Below are 13,774 nucleotides of genomic sequence, written 5' to 3' on the forward strand. Positions count from 1 at the left end.
GGCCACGGCCCCCAGCAACCACACACTGATGTTTCTCTCTCTCTCTCTCTCTCTCTCTCTCTCTCTCTCTCTCTCTCTCTCCCTCCCTTCCCTCTCTAAAAATAAATAAATAAAATCTTTTAAAAAGTTAAAAATAAATAAATAAAAGAGAGGAAGAGAGGCATCAATGTGTGGTTGCCTCTAGCAGGCCCCACACTGAGGACCTGGCTGCAACCCAGGCATGTGCCCCAACTGGGAATCAACCCAACGACCCTTTGGTTTGCAGCCCGTGCTCAATCCGCTGAGCTACACCAGCCAGGGCTGATCATTATTCTTTTGTATCCAAACAATAGCCTGTATAGCCCCCCAACAAGAATTAAACTATTTTCCGTGTTTACCTGTCTGCCTCTTTTTGCTAGACTGATTTTCTGGAGGGTAAAGGTTGGGTCACATCCATCTCTGTGCTCCCCAGGGGACAACAGAGTACCCGATGTTAAAACAGGAGCATTTAATAAATAGTACTATCATGTCCCCCTTTCTGCCTCCAACCCCCACAATCCTACTAACTCCTTTGGACCTTATAGCAGGATAGAAAATGGAGAAGTGCTGTGTCATGCTGGCCAAGCATCTCAAGTTTTTTTGGTACTTATCATCCTACCTTGCAAAAGTAGTGATTTTTTATTTGTTTTCCCTTACGAGCCTGGGGCTAAACAGTTATTTGGCCATTCATTTTCTTCTTGAGGAGGCAGTGGAGACATAGATTTCAGAGCTTATTAGTGAATGATTAATGGTACATGCAAATTAAACCAACAACATACTGGCCTACTTCAGCCAAAAGAAAATTACCATTCATTGTATCTTACGTGTGCCAGGTCCTGGGCTTATTTGTCTCATTTAAGAACCAAGAGTTATCCTGGCCCAGGAAAATGGCAACACCTATCCCCATGGGAATATAAAAAATGAAATAGCAGGATCGAGTTCTGAAAAGAGAAGAAATCTGTTGAATACTTGTTGTCTAACTAAATGATTGAGGAGTCTTTTTTTAGAGGACAGTAACAATTTCAGAAATGGGGGCAGAGGGTTTTTTTCCATTTATCCTTCTACAGGACTTGATATATGCCTCTACCTCCAGTTTTACAAATATGCCACTGTTTTGTCCTGACTTGTTCAGAAGTAGTCTGGGAAGAATTTTACCTGTTTTTTGATCTTCATAGTACCGAGACCTAAAGTAATCGAATGGGAAGCTACTGCAAAGATCCAGACAAAAGAATTCTCAGTTCGGTTCCCAGTCAGGGCACATGCTTGGGTTTCGGGCCAAGTCCCCAGTACGGGGTGTGTGAGAGGCAACCACACATTGATATTTCTCTCCTCTTCCCCTCTCTCTAAAAATGAATAAATAAAAATTAAAAAAAAAAGAATTCTCAGGACTGTAATATGACATTGGTAGCAGGATTGGAAGAAGGAAAGAAATAATATTTCTATAGGCTCAGTGACATAGGAAACACTGAAGGATGAGCAGGTTGGAAGTTAAAAATAATGACAAACACCCCAACAGCCATGGAGTGTTTCCTACAATATAAAAGGTCACCGATTCAATTCCCAGTCAGGGCACATTTCTGGGTTGTGGGCCTGTTCCCAGGTTGGGGCGCCAGCTAGAGGCAAGTATGCTAATGTGATATTATAGAGACTATAACGTTAATGGTGTCCCATGGTGTATAGTTGTGCCTTACAGTGGTATGACCAGGCTGTATAACTCTGGAGTTTACTCTATTACTGACTCCTCTTTTTCCTTCTAATAACTTTTTTTTGAGAGAGTGAGAAATATCAATTTTTTGTTCCACTTATTTATGCATTCATTGGCTGATTTTTGTGTGTGCCCTGACTGGAGATGGAACCCGCAACCTTAGCATATCAGGACGATGCTCTAACCAACTGAGCTACCATGCCAGGGCCCCTGACTCCTCTTTTAAAGGAGAATATAATCAGTTTGGTTTGAGGCAAACAACATTGAAATACTCCCAAAACATCCTGGAGGAGGTGTTCAAAGATCATTATTGGAGACGTAGATTTGGAATCAGCAGCACATTAGTTTAATTACATATTTATTGTTCTGCTGTTTACAGGAGGCTTATACTCTGCTAGGTACCAAACATGCAAAGATAAATGAGACACCATCTATTGAATTGTTTTGAAGAGTCTCTAAACAGGATGAATTGGCTGAAGAGTGGTGAAATTCACAGAAATGCAGTGAAACAGGTTATTTTGGAGGAGATGATTAAGAGTCCACTTTGGGGCAGGTCGAATTTAAGATTTCAGGGAAAGATGGCAAGGAGGAAGTTGTAACTGCGTAAACATGAGGGGAAGCCTGTGGGATAGCTGCCTTGTTCATTATGTTATAACTTCAATATTTAGGAACATGTTTCTTTGCACATATTAGATACAATAAATATTTATTAAATATACTAATAAATTATATTTTTTACATCATTCACAATATCATGGATACTTGAAGCTGGGGGGAAATGAAATTCCTGAGAGAGTGGAAAGAGGTAAGTTAAGACCAAAACCTCAGAGAATTTCTATGAAAGGGGATAAAAACAATTAAAGGCAGCTCAAAAAGAACAGCATTTTCTGGATAAAGGGTCACTCATGAAACAGATGGGCTGTTTCTATCAAGAATAATTTCCTTTGCTCACCACCATCAGCATTTAAGTTTATTGCACCTAGGAAAGAGTAACAAAATATAAAAGTAAAAAAGGAATGAGTAAAGAAATCAATTAGATATACAAGCTGCCACCTGAAAATTTTACTTACTTAAGTTTTCTCTAAAATTCTTTAAATCCGTTACTAACTTGCTCATTGCTGAGGGCTTTATGTAGGGCTTTGTTAGGAAGGATTGCCTGGGGTCAGAGCAGTACTGAAAAAATGCTTGCATTAATCATATTCAATATTTTACCCTATTTCTTAGAAGTGAAGTCCTTAAATTTTTTCTCTGCCCAATTCAAATAAGTATGACTCTTCTTTGCAGGGCAAGGCACTGCTTCCCAGTACAGTTCCTCAGAAGATTTAGCTCTCGCCATCTATTACCTTAAAGTAATATTCTCAAACTTGAAAGTAGCATGAGGTCCTTTGTGAAAGGGAGCCCCCCAATGTTGAGTTGATTTGTTAACTTTAATTTTTTTAATTTTTCCATTCAGATTATTTAATATTTTAATAGGTTGCCCAGGTGCAGTGTTGAAAATAATTGAAATCAGACTTCCAGCCAAGACGGAGGCTTGGGTAGACACACTGTGCTTCCTCGCACAACCAAAAGAAGGACAACAATAAATTTAAAAACAAAAAACAACCAGAACTGACAGAAAATTGATCTGTATGGCAGTTTGACAACCAAGGAGTTAAAGACGCACTCATCCAGGCCGGTAGGAGGGGTGGAGATGGGGCAGCCAGGTGGAGAGGACTGGTGGCAAGGCGGTGGCTGGCCGGTGAGATGGCAAGGCAGTGGGCTGGGCTGTCCCACATTTTGCACGCAGATAAACCAGGCAAAACTGGGGAGCAGGACCGATCGCACAACCCAGGGTCCCAGCACCGGGAAATAAAGCCTCAAACCACTGATTAAAAACATCTGTGGGGGTTGAGGAGGCAGCAGGAGAAACTCCAGCCTCAACAGGAGAGTTCATTGGAGAGATCCACAGGATTCAAGAAAGTACACAAGCCCACCCACATGGGAGCAGCACCAGAAGGGCCCAATTTGCTTGTAGGAAGCAGGGGAAATGACTGAAATCCATCAGAGAGCAGAACAAGCGCCACTGTTCCCTCTTGGACCCCTCCCCCACATACTATGTCATAATGCAACAATGGGCATTGCCCTACCCTGGTGAACACAGAAAGGCTCCACCCTGGTGAACACCTAAGGCTCCGCCCGTTAACACTACAGGCCGTCAATACAACAACAACAACAACAAAAAAAGGTCCAAATGAAAGAACAGATCAAAGCTCCAGAAAAAATGCAACTAAGTGACGAAGAGGTGTTGGGAACCACCTTGCCTGGTATCAGAAGCTGTAACCCCCGCCAAGGCTAAGGCTGAGGAAATGACCTTGGACCTTAAGCCAGCAAGGAGACAAAAGCTTATCTCCCTGGCAGGAGAGTCACTTCTGCTTCTTTTACTTCACCCTTCCTGGCAATGTTTGGTCAGTTAGCCAGTGATGGGTAAGATTCTCTAAGTGGGGAACGACCCAACAGAGGCATGATTACGTGGGAGGCCCCCAAGGAAGGACTTGGGGGGCTACAGCAAAAGGGGGTGATGGACCCTCACCCCTCAGCTTTGACATAGCCTGAGTCCTCATTGTCTGCGAGAAAATCTCCTAATCTCTTGGCTGCCTTACTTCCCTTGCTCCACCTAAGCCTGACAGAGGGTGGTGCAGCCCTGTGCTGGAAAGGGAGGTTCCCTGGGTGATCAGGCCTAAGAAAGAATATGTAAAATCCTGTGAAACCTGCTTTGTTTAGAATTCTCTCAATTAAATGATAAGGGTCCAAGGAAGAAGTAAGTTTGTTCCTTAAAGTTTTTTACAGCTCTTTGACCCTGACTCAAAATAGGCCCTCAGAGTTCTTTGTTATCTATTGTTTGATCCTTACTTCCTGGCAATGATTAATGAGCTTTACCTGAATTTCTGTGTAAACAAACCCAATAAAAGCCTGCTGGGGCGGGAGAACTGGGCGCTCTCCCCTAGGGAGGGTGGCTGAGGCGTTCCCACTAGAGAGAGTGGCCATTCCATCCCTATTTCCCCACAGGACTCGGTTATCTCTGTGTATGTTTTTCTCATGTTTTGACAAGCCATCTGCAGTGTTCCACAGTCACTGCGGTCAGTGACCACGACAAAGAGGTAACCAACCTATCAGATACACAGTTCAAAACACTGGTAATCAAGATGCTCACAGAATTGGTTGAATTTGGTTGCAAATTAGATAAAAAAATAAATACTATGCTAAGTGAAATAAAGAAAAATGTACAGGGAACCAATAGTGATGGAAAGGAAACTGGAACTCAAATCTACAGTGTGGACCAAAAGGAAGAAATAAACATCCAGTCAAAAAAGAATGAAGAAACAAGAATTCAAAAAAAATTAGGAGAGGCTTAGGAACCTCCAGGACATCTTGAAACATTCCAACAGCCAAATTATAGGAGTATCTGAAGGAGAAGAGGAAGAGCAACAAGTGGAAAAGTTATTTGAACAAATAATAAAGGAGAACTTCCCCAATCTGGCAAAGGAAATAGACTTCCAGGAAGTCCAGGAAGCTCAGAGAGTCCCAAAGAAGTTGGACCCAAGGAGGAACACACCAAGGCACATCATAATTACATTACCCAAGATTAATGAAGGAGAGAATCCTAGAAACAGCAAGAGAAAAGGAAGCAGTTACCTACAAAGGAGTTCCCATCAGACTGTCAGCTGATTTCTCAAAAGAGACCTTACAGGCAAGAAGGGACTGGAAAGAAGTATTCTAAGTCATGAAAGACAAGGACCTACATCCCAGATTACTCTATCCAGCAAAGCTTTCATTTAGAATGGAAGGGCAGATAAAGTGCTTCTCAGATAAGGTCAAGTTAAAGGAGTTCATCATCACCAAGCCCTTATTATATGAAATGTTAAAGGGACTTATCTAAGAAAAAGAAGATAAAAAACATGTATAGTAAAATGATAGCAAACTCACAATTATTAACAACCACACCTAATACAAAAACAAACTAAGCAAACGACTAGAACAGGAACAGAACCACAGAAATGGAGATCACATGAAGGGTATCAACAGGGGAGTGGGAGGGGGAGAAAGGGGAAAAAGGTATAGGGAATAAGTAGCATACATGGTAGGTAGAAAATAGACGGGAGAGGGCAGGAATAGTACAGGAAAAGTAGAAGCCAAAGAACTTGTAAGTATGACACATGGACATGAACTAAAGGGAGGGAATGTGGGTGGGAGAGGGTGTGCAGGGTGGAGGGGAGCGAAGGGGGAAAAATGGGACAACTGTAATGGCATAATCAATAAAGTATATTTAAAAAATAATTGAAATCACTGTTTTATGAAAATGTTTTCTTTGGTAATTATTACCACTCTTTCTGCTGATAAACTATTATTGTAAGATGAGATATCCAAGATGAGTTTCCTGTAAGCAGTATCCTCCATGAACATGAATACAATCCTAATGCTATAGTGCATCTTCCTTCAGGTTCTGCATGCCTATACTGCCTATGCCTTGTTAATGATGACTCAGTTCTACCATTTTTCTGTCCAAGCTAGCGTGAAACTTTTGTTCATACAGTGCTCTTTGACGTTATCTGGACTTCACTTAACAAAGCAGTAGTTACATCACTGTACTGATTTGCTGTGGTAGACAGCAATGAGATACAACAGGTAAGGCAATTCATTGTAAATATAAAGCAGAAGTCCCAGAACAGTGATCATTTTGACATTAGGACCTGCTAACCGCAGCCTGCCATATACTTATAAATCATTACAGTTAAGCCTGTAAACCGTTAAAGTTAAACCCATACACCATTAAAGGTAAATGCTTCCGTGTAATTGTAACAACACATGCAATTATAGAAATCAAAATCACAGGGCAGCACTCAGTTATGAGGACACCAGATGATTCAGAATATGTTTATATTAAATTTTTGAATTATCACTAAAAGAAAACATTACATTTAACAGTTCTCAGAGAACACTGGAATCCTTAAATTTACAAGAATTCAGTTTATAAAATTATATTTGGGCCCTGACCGGCGTGGCTTAGTTGATTGTGCGTCATCCCACAAAGCCAAAGATCGCTGATTTGATTCCCAGTCAGGGCACATGCTTGGGCTTTGGGCCAGTTCCCCAGGTGGGGTGGTGAGAGGGGCAACCAACTGATGTTTCTCTTCCTCTTTTTTTCCCTCGCTTCCCCTCTCTCTGAAAATAAAATCTAGGTTCAGTTGTCACCATTCTGGAGCGAGTCTACCTAAAGCCAGCAGTAGTATGTTGGTTCTGAACTTCGTTTAGAAAAGTTTTCACAACACAAGTCCAGATGACAATGAGGACCCATTTATTAAAGCTGGGGATGGTAAAACAAGGAAGAGCTTAGCAAAGAAGCAACTGGACAGCCTAGGCTAAGCTGCCTTAGCTCAATGGGAAGCCAGAGAAAATGGGGGCCTTAGGGACGGGCTCAGGCGATAAGCCTGGGACACGCGGCCAGCTGCCCATTGCCTTAGAGTTTAGGAGACTCATGCCTGTGGGAAAAGACGAGGGATGAAGATTGGAAAGAAATGGCACTGGCTGTTCCCCAGGGGCAGAGCACACTCCCTGGGTCCTTTATCTTAAGGCTTTTATCTCTTTCTTGCAGGCAGGAATCTTAGAGGAGGTCTCAGGGGAGGATTTCAGAAGAATATTCATCAGTTCTACGGGTGTGCCCTTTCAGGGTCCTGGTCTCCACCTGAAACCAGAAAAGTCAGCGTTCTTGCTGCCTGTTACTACCAAAACCAATACGCAGAGACAAGGGTTGAATCTTGATGGTGCTTTATTCAGATGGCCAGCCATCTGGGAAGACAGCAGGTGTGTACCGTAACAGACCATCTTAAATTCCATTTTAAATCAATCCTTTTTATAAAGAGAAGAAAAGTGCGGTAAGTGGTTTGGAATTCAGGGGAAAAGTTAGATAAAAGCTGCATCATTCACTGTGGCTGGGGAGCTATACCTGGCCTGTGAACCAAAGGGTTGATGGTTCAACTCCCAGTCAGGGCACATACCTGGGTTGTGGGCCAGGTCTCCAGTGCGGGGCACGTGAGAGGCAATCACACATTGATGTTTTCCTCTCTTTCTCCCTACCTTCCCCTTTGTATAAAACTAAATAAATAAAATCTTTAAAAAATAAATTATGTATTTAAAAAACTGCATCATTCTTTTATCTGTGTCCTGGGCAGTGGGCGTCACACCCTGGAGCACAGTGGCTCAGATACCATCCTGATTGCTTGCAGTCCTCCTGAGGCACAAAGGTGGAACTGCTCGTGGTCTCTTGGAATCAGGGTGGGTCATACCTTCAGTTCCTGAAACAACAGATTTTTACATGCATTGATTACTAAGCTTATCAGCTGTAATCCGAAACTAACATTTTTCCAGCATTTGAGTCCCCCATCACACTGATTGTTCTTTAGTCATTGCAGTTGTTTCTTGCATTGCCCATCTGGTTTTGCTACTTTTCTGGGTCTGTAGTTGAAATACAACTGAGGCCTAGATGTTACTTTCCAGATGCCATTTCCAGGGAGGAAAGGCCAGGAGAGAAGAGGTTACCCTGGGGGCAAGGTCATTGTTTCCCCAGTTTTGCCCCCGCTAGGCACATGGGGCCTTCTGCCCTGGTGACAATCTGCACCTGGCTATAATCGTTCCCTGTTAAATTCAGCTCTCTGTCTCAGTTTCCCTGTTCCACTTGCAAAGGAATTTTCCTAGCTTCTTAATATCCTGTCTCACTGACAACGCCCCCATCCCCAGTGTGATCTTCAGTACTCCTTCCTCTGTATTTCTGTTACAGGAGAAACTCCCAAAAACTCAGTTCTCACTGACGCAGTAAAAAATTATGGGCCAGTGAGCCTACTAGTGTGCAAGCAAAGTTTATTAATGCTGAGTTCTAAAAGGAAAGCAAAGCAAGGGTAGCTAAAGCAGGGGTGGCAAAAGTAGGGTGACCAGAGGCCAGTGGCCAAAACAGCGGAGAGGCCAAGAGAAGAGAATCCTTTGTTCTGAGGACTTACATAGTTGGTGGGGTGGGGGTGAAGAAGTTACATTTTGATTGACAGGTAGAAGTGGTGCCAGCTTCTTCCGGGGAGACATGACTATCCAAACATAGGTATGAGTGCAAGTCTGTCAGCCCGAATCCTTATCTTGCTCTAGAGTCTATTTGTTCATTTTGCTTACGTGATAGGAGAGAGGCAATTAGCCAAAGTTGTTTTATGGGTTTTTTTCTTTGGGCACTGTAGACTCCCTCCCCATCTCCTTTCCAGGCCTTGGAATGAATATACAATCTCAAGGTTTTCCTTTTCCCAGCTAGTAGAGATAATGCACACAGACTTTCAAAGGGTCCCCCCTCTCGTACATTATCATACTTTCACTTGTTGTTCAGGACGCTTGGCAGCCTTATCAGTCCAGACTCCGGGTTCCTGGGTCAATGTGTGAGTTTTGCTTTTAGCCTCCTCTATTAAGTTCTCCATTAGACTGTAATGGTGAGTACCCTGCCTTTATTCCCCCTCTGGCCATTTCCACTGTAACATTTCCACTATACTCTGTGTTTATTTCTATCAATGATAGCACTTATCACATCATTCTATAATTATTGATTATTCCTTTTTATGTCTTCTAGAAGGATCCTGATCTTAATAGATAAAATGTTATGGTGGTAGGAAGAGCCTCAAAGCACTGAAGAGAAAACAGATTGAGAACAACTGCATTGGACTAATCATTCCTGGAGGGCAGGGCCACATCTCCTCCAGTGGCCAGCAGTTGGCCTGCAAGCAGTTGGTGTTCAATGGATATGGAATAAATGCATGAATGGTTTCGAGGGGCTGGCAACACCTCATGTGATTGTATTTTTCTTATTTTTAAAATATTTTTTAATCTTTCAAGTACAGTTGTTGTATTTTTTTTTAAGTTTATTTATTTATCTTTAGAGATAGAGGGAGGAGGGAGAAAGAGAGGGAGAGAAACATCAATGTGTGGTTGCCTCTCTCATGTCCCCAACTGGGGACCCAGCCAGCAACCCAGGCATGTGTCCTGTCTGGGAATCAAACCATTGACCCTTTTTTTGTTCACAGGTTGGCGCTCAATCCACTGATTGTATTTTGAGTGTCACAAGAATGCAAAGGGGAGCCACAAGACTGATGGGATCCTGCCCTCGCCCTGTTCACTGGTATCAGTGTGGTCTTAAATATGTAAATCTCTCATTTGTATCAAGGGGAGAGAAAGTACTGAACATCTTTGCTGAATTAATCAGCCTTGATTTCCCCACTTTCAAGAACTGAGGTTCCGGCTGATTTCCACTATAGGCTAGCAAGAAGACTAAATATAAAACTAAAAACAACCCTCCCTTAGTATTACTTTCTGAGTTCCCTGAGGGTACAGACCATTGTGGCTCAGCTCCACTAAAACTGAGCCAACCACAGCTACTCTGGTCTGGATGGTGGTCTGGAATTGCTAACTGGAGGAAACTTGACTTGTATATAGCACTATCTGGGCCTGGGAATCACACTGTGACTTCTGTTCTCCCCCTTTCTAGAAAACAACAAAAAACTGCAGGCATTTTTTTTTTTAAGTGTTTAAGAATTGGGCCTCACCCTGGCTGATGTGGCTCAGTGGATTGAACCCAAGCCTGCAAACCAAAAGGTTGCATGTTCGATTCCCAGTCACGGCACATGCCTGGGTTGTGGCCAAGGTCCCTCAGTCGGGGGCTTGCGAGATGCAAGCAATCAATGTATCTCTCGTACATAAATACAATATAATAATAATAATAATAATAATAATAATAATAATAATTTAGTCCCTAGTACCTTAGGTAGGGAAAAGCCAGCATGGGAGTTTTCACTGGAGAATTTTTTTAAGATTTTATTTATTTATTTTTAGAGAGAGGGGAAGGAAGGGAGAAAGAGAGGGAGAGAAACATTAACATGCAAAACATTGATCAGTTACCTCCCATATGTGCCTCAACTGAAAGGGCACCCTTATGGCAACGTCTTATCTACTAGATTTCCTAGTAAAAGGAAGTCAGATTCCCAAAGACCAGCACTAGCAGAGTTCAGAAAAGTCACCTTCTTACCCTAATGAAGGGGGAAGGGCACCAGCACCTACACAAAGTCTTCGACCCTCACCCACATTCTACCTAGAGAAGGAAATCCAGACTCCATTGCAGGGATCTGGCTTTTGGGCTTCATAAAGGCTAAAGAAGCAGGAGAACAAATCCCCACCCCTGTGCCAGGCTCATGGCCGGCCTCCTCCCCCAGGTTGCACAATCATGATCCAGGGACAGGGACTGGCACCCTGGCCTTCTGAAGCCTTGGTACTTTGATCTTTGAGGCTGAATGAGCTGAACACAGCTAATGCCAAACTTGCCTTTTGTAACCGTTTTTGTTTTGTTTTGTTTTTTTCCACTTAGCAACATATCATGGACACTGAAAGCATAAAGTCATTGCCAATTGCTATTATGGCACCATTTGCTGAGCAAGCCTATGACCTTGTTAAACATGACTTCCATTTTACTCTTCTAAGCTTATGTCCCCAGGACTGGATATTAGGTACTAGAAATCAAAAACAGAATGTGATTAACCTCTCCCTACAGACACAGTCAGAAGATAGCACTGGAACCAACTGCAGCCCCGTGTTATAAAGCCCCAACAGCATAGGGGCCCCACAATAGCCACCCCCTTCTTTTAATCCACCTATAATCCAATAAAAGCTCAAAGCCCCAAACCCTCGATGCTGATATATCTCTCCACACCATGTCTCCTTTCTTGGAGAGAGATTAAAACTTTATTCTCTACACTTTCTCCTCTTTGTGAATTCTTTCACAGCCTGCATCACCAACCATCCTAACATTTTGGTGGCCCATACTGGGACATTCTCTATTTCTCCCTCTCTGGTCTCCTGAGACCTGTGACTAGGGGAACAGCAGGCAGCAGAAACTTGACTGGGGCTAACCCCCTAACCCTGTCTCTGTGAGGTTTGTAGAGAGAACTCTAATTGTCTCCATCTATTTCTTACCTGCTTAACCCAAGTCATACATTCAGCTCCTGTTTGGAATTTAGACTTAGCTTCACTGTGCCTGCATTAAGTAAAAACAAGGGTACAAAGAGAGGGAAAAAAATCTCACCCCCCTCCCAGACTGTAAAACACTCTATCTTCTCCTCCTGGAAACCTTGGAACTGCTGAATCCTGGGAAAAACTGGGACTGCCTCTCAATGAAGAGAAAAAAAAGGGGCATTTTAAACTTTTCCACCCTTTCCCCTGATGAAACCAAAGTCCTTCTAGGAGAAGCTTGCTTTTCTTTCCCTACATTTTTGAAATGCAAATACCTGGTCTTCTTCAAGAACTCTTGTGTAGACCATCTTTTAAAATAAAAATTTTGGGGAGATAATTCATATCAAAAGTGGGGGGGGGGGACTTAGCTATAACTGAGCAAATCAATTTAACCTATTTCAGCCATTCCTTTCTAAATTAGTAAGTTCTGATTAAAGTTATTGAATGTCTAGGTTTTTTGAAATAACATGAAATACCAAAATGTAGATTGCTAGACCTTCTCTTGGCTTTTTATTACAAAGAGGCTGTGGAGTGTATTTGGAGCTGTAGACAAATGTCTTGTGCTCCGTTGGAGGTGTGTTTCCTGAAGGTGAGAGTATGTTTGCCAAGACGGGGACCTGCTTCTAATGGTCATAAAATGTGTTCACAAGTCAATCTGATAGGGGACTCAAGAGTTGGAAAATTTTAGTCTAAGGTAAATCGTTAATAAGTCTACTGAGTAATGTATATGTTAAAGCTATTGTTTCAGAAACTACAGGTAAGGCCCATCCTGGCTCTCCTGAGAGACAGCTGACCTCCTGGGGCACCTCTGAAGATGTGGTTAGGTATGTGACAGCATGAAAGTCGGTCTTTTCCGGTTTCAAATCTAGGGAATGCTGGTTGCTTACTTTTTGGTCATTATGGAAATTAAGGCTTCTAAAAGTTAAGTTCAAATTAAGATGGTAAGGAATTGTATGGTTTTAATAATAGAAGGCACGAGGCATGGAGATGCAATTTTGAAGGACCAGGATTCAAAGTGATTTATTTTAAAGATGGTTATTTCTACAGGGATAAGAAAGTCTGTTACTTGAATAACAAAATAATTTTTCTTTTTTAAAAAAGAAAGTCTGTGAAAGTTGCAGAAAGGTTTGTGAAGGTTGTGAAAGTTTTAAATTTGTGAAGCCCACGTCACCGACCACCCTAGCAGACATTTTCCCACTGCGGCATTACAGATCTACTGTACCCTCAGGACTGTATAGGCTTTTATTGCACAAATGCACAATGATTTCTTCTGCCAATTCCCTTCTTACCAACATTTGGGTAATTTTTATACTATAAACAACATAGTGATTACCCTTGCCATTTTTGTTATTTCCTTTGGCTAAATTCCTTAGAATTGCTGAATCAGAAGGGATACACATTTAAAATTTTAATACATATTGCCAAATTACCCTATAAAGTTATATACTATCTGCATTTCCAACAGTATATAAGAAGATCCCTTTTTTCATACTGCCCCCAACAGTGGGGATTGACATTTTTAATTTTATCAGTCTGATGGGGAAAGTGATTTGTATTTCTCTCATTATTAATGTGTTTGAATAACCTTTTTGTTAAGGTGGTCGGTGACTGGGTGACCCAGCTGTGAAAGAATTCACAAAGAAAAAAAATGCAGAGTGTAAATGTTTTATTTTACTTTCCCAAGAGAGGGAAAGGGCTAGGTGGGGGCTTTGAGCTTTCATTGGATTAAAAAAGGTGGAGGGCTGTTGCTGTTTTGTGGCCCCGGGGCTGTTGTAACACAGGCTGCAGTTTATTCCAATGTTATCTTCTGCCTGTGGCTGTAGGGAGGGTTAGTCACATTGCATTCTTCTTGGTTCCCAGGAATTTCCAGTCCTGGGGACAAGCTCAGAAAAGTAAGACCACAGTCACCTTTAACAAAGTCTTAGGCCTGCTTGGCAAATACCATTTGTACCAAGATAACAAATGGCACTGGCTTTGTCCTGTCACATCTCA

The sequence above is a fragment of the Phyllostomus hastatus genome, unplaced genomic scaffold, assembly GCF_019186645.2.
Source record: "Phyllostomus hastatus isolate PE091 unplaced genomic scaffold, TTU_PhHast_1.1 phas_scaffold_182, whole genome shotgun sequence".
NCBI classification, from domain to species: domain Eukaryota; kingdom Metazoa; phylum Chordata; class Mammalia; order Chiroptera; family Phyllostomidae; genus Phyllostomus; species Phyllostomus hastatus.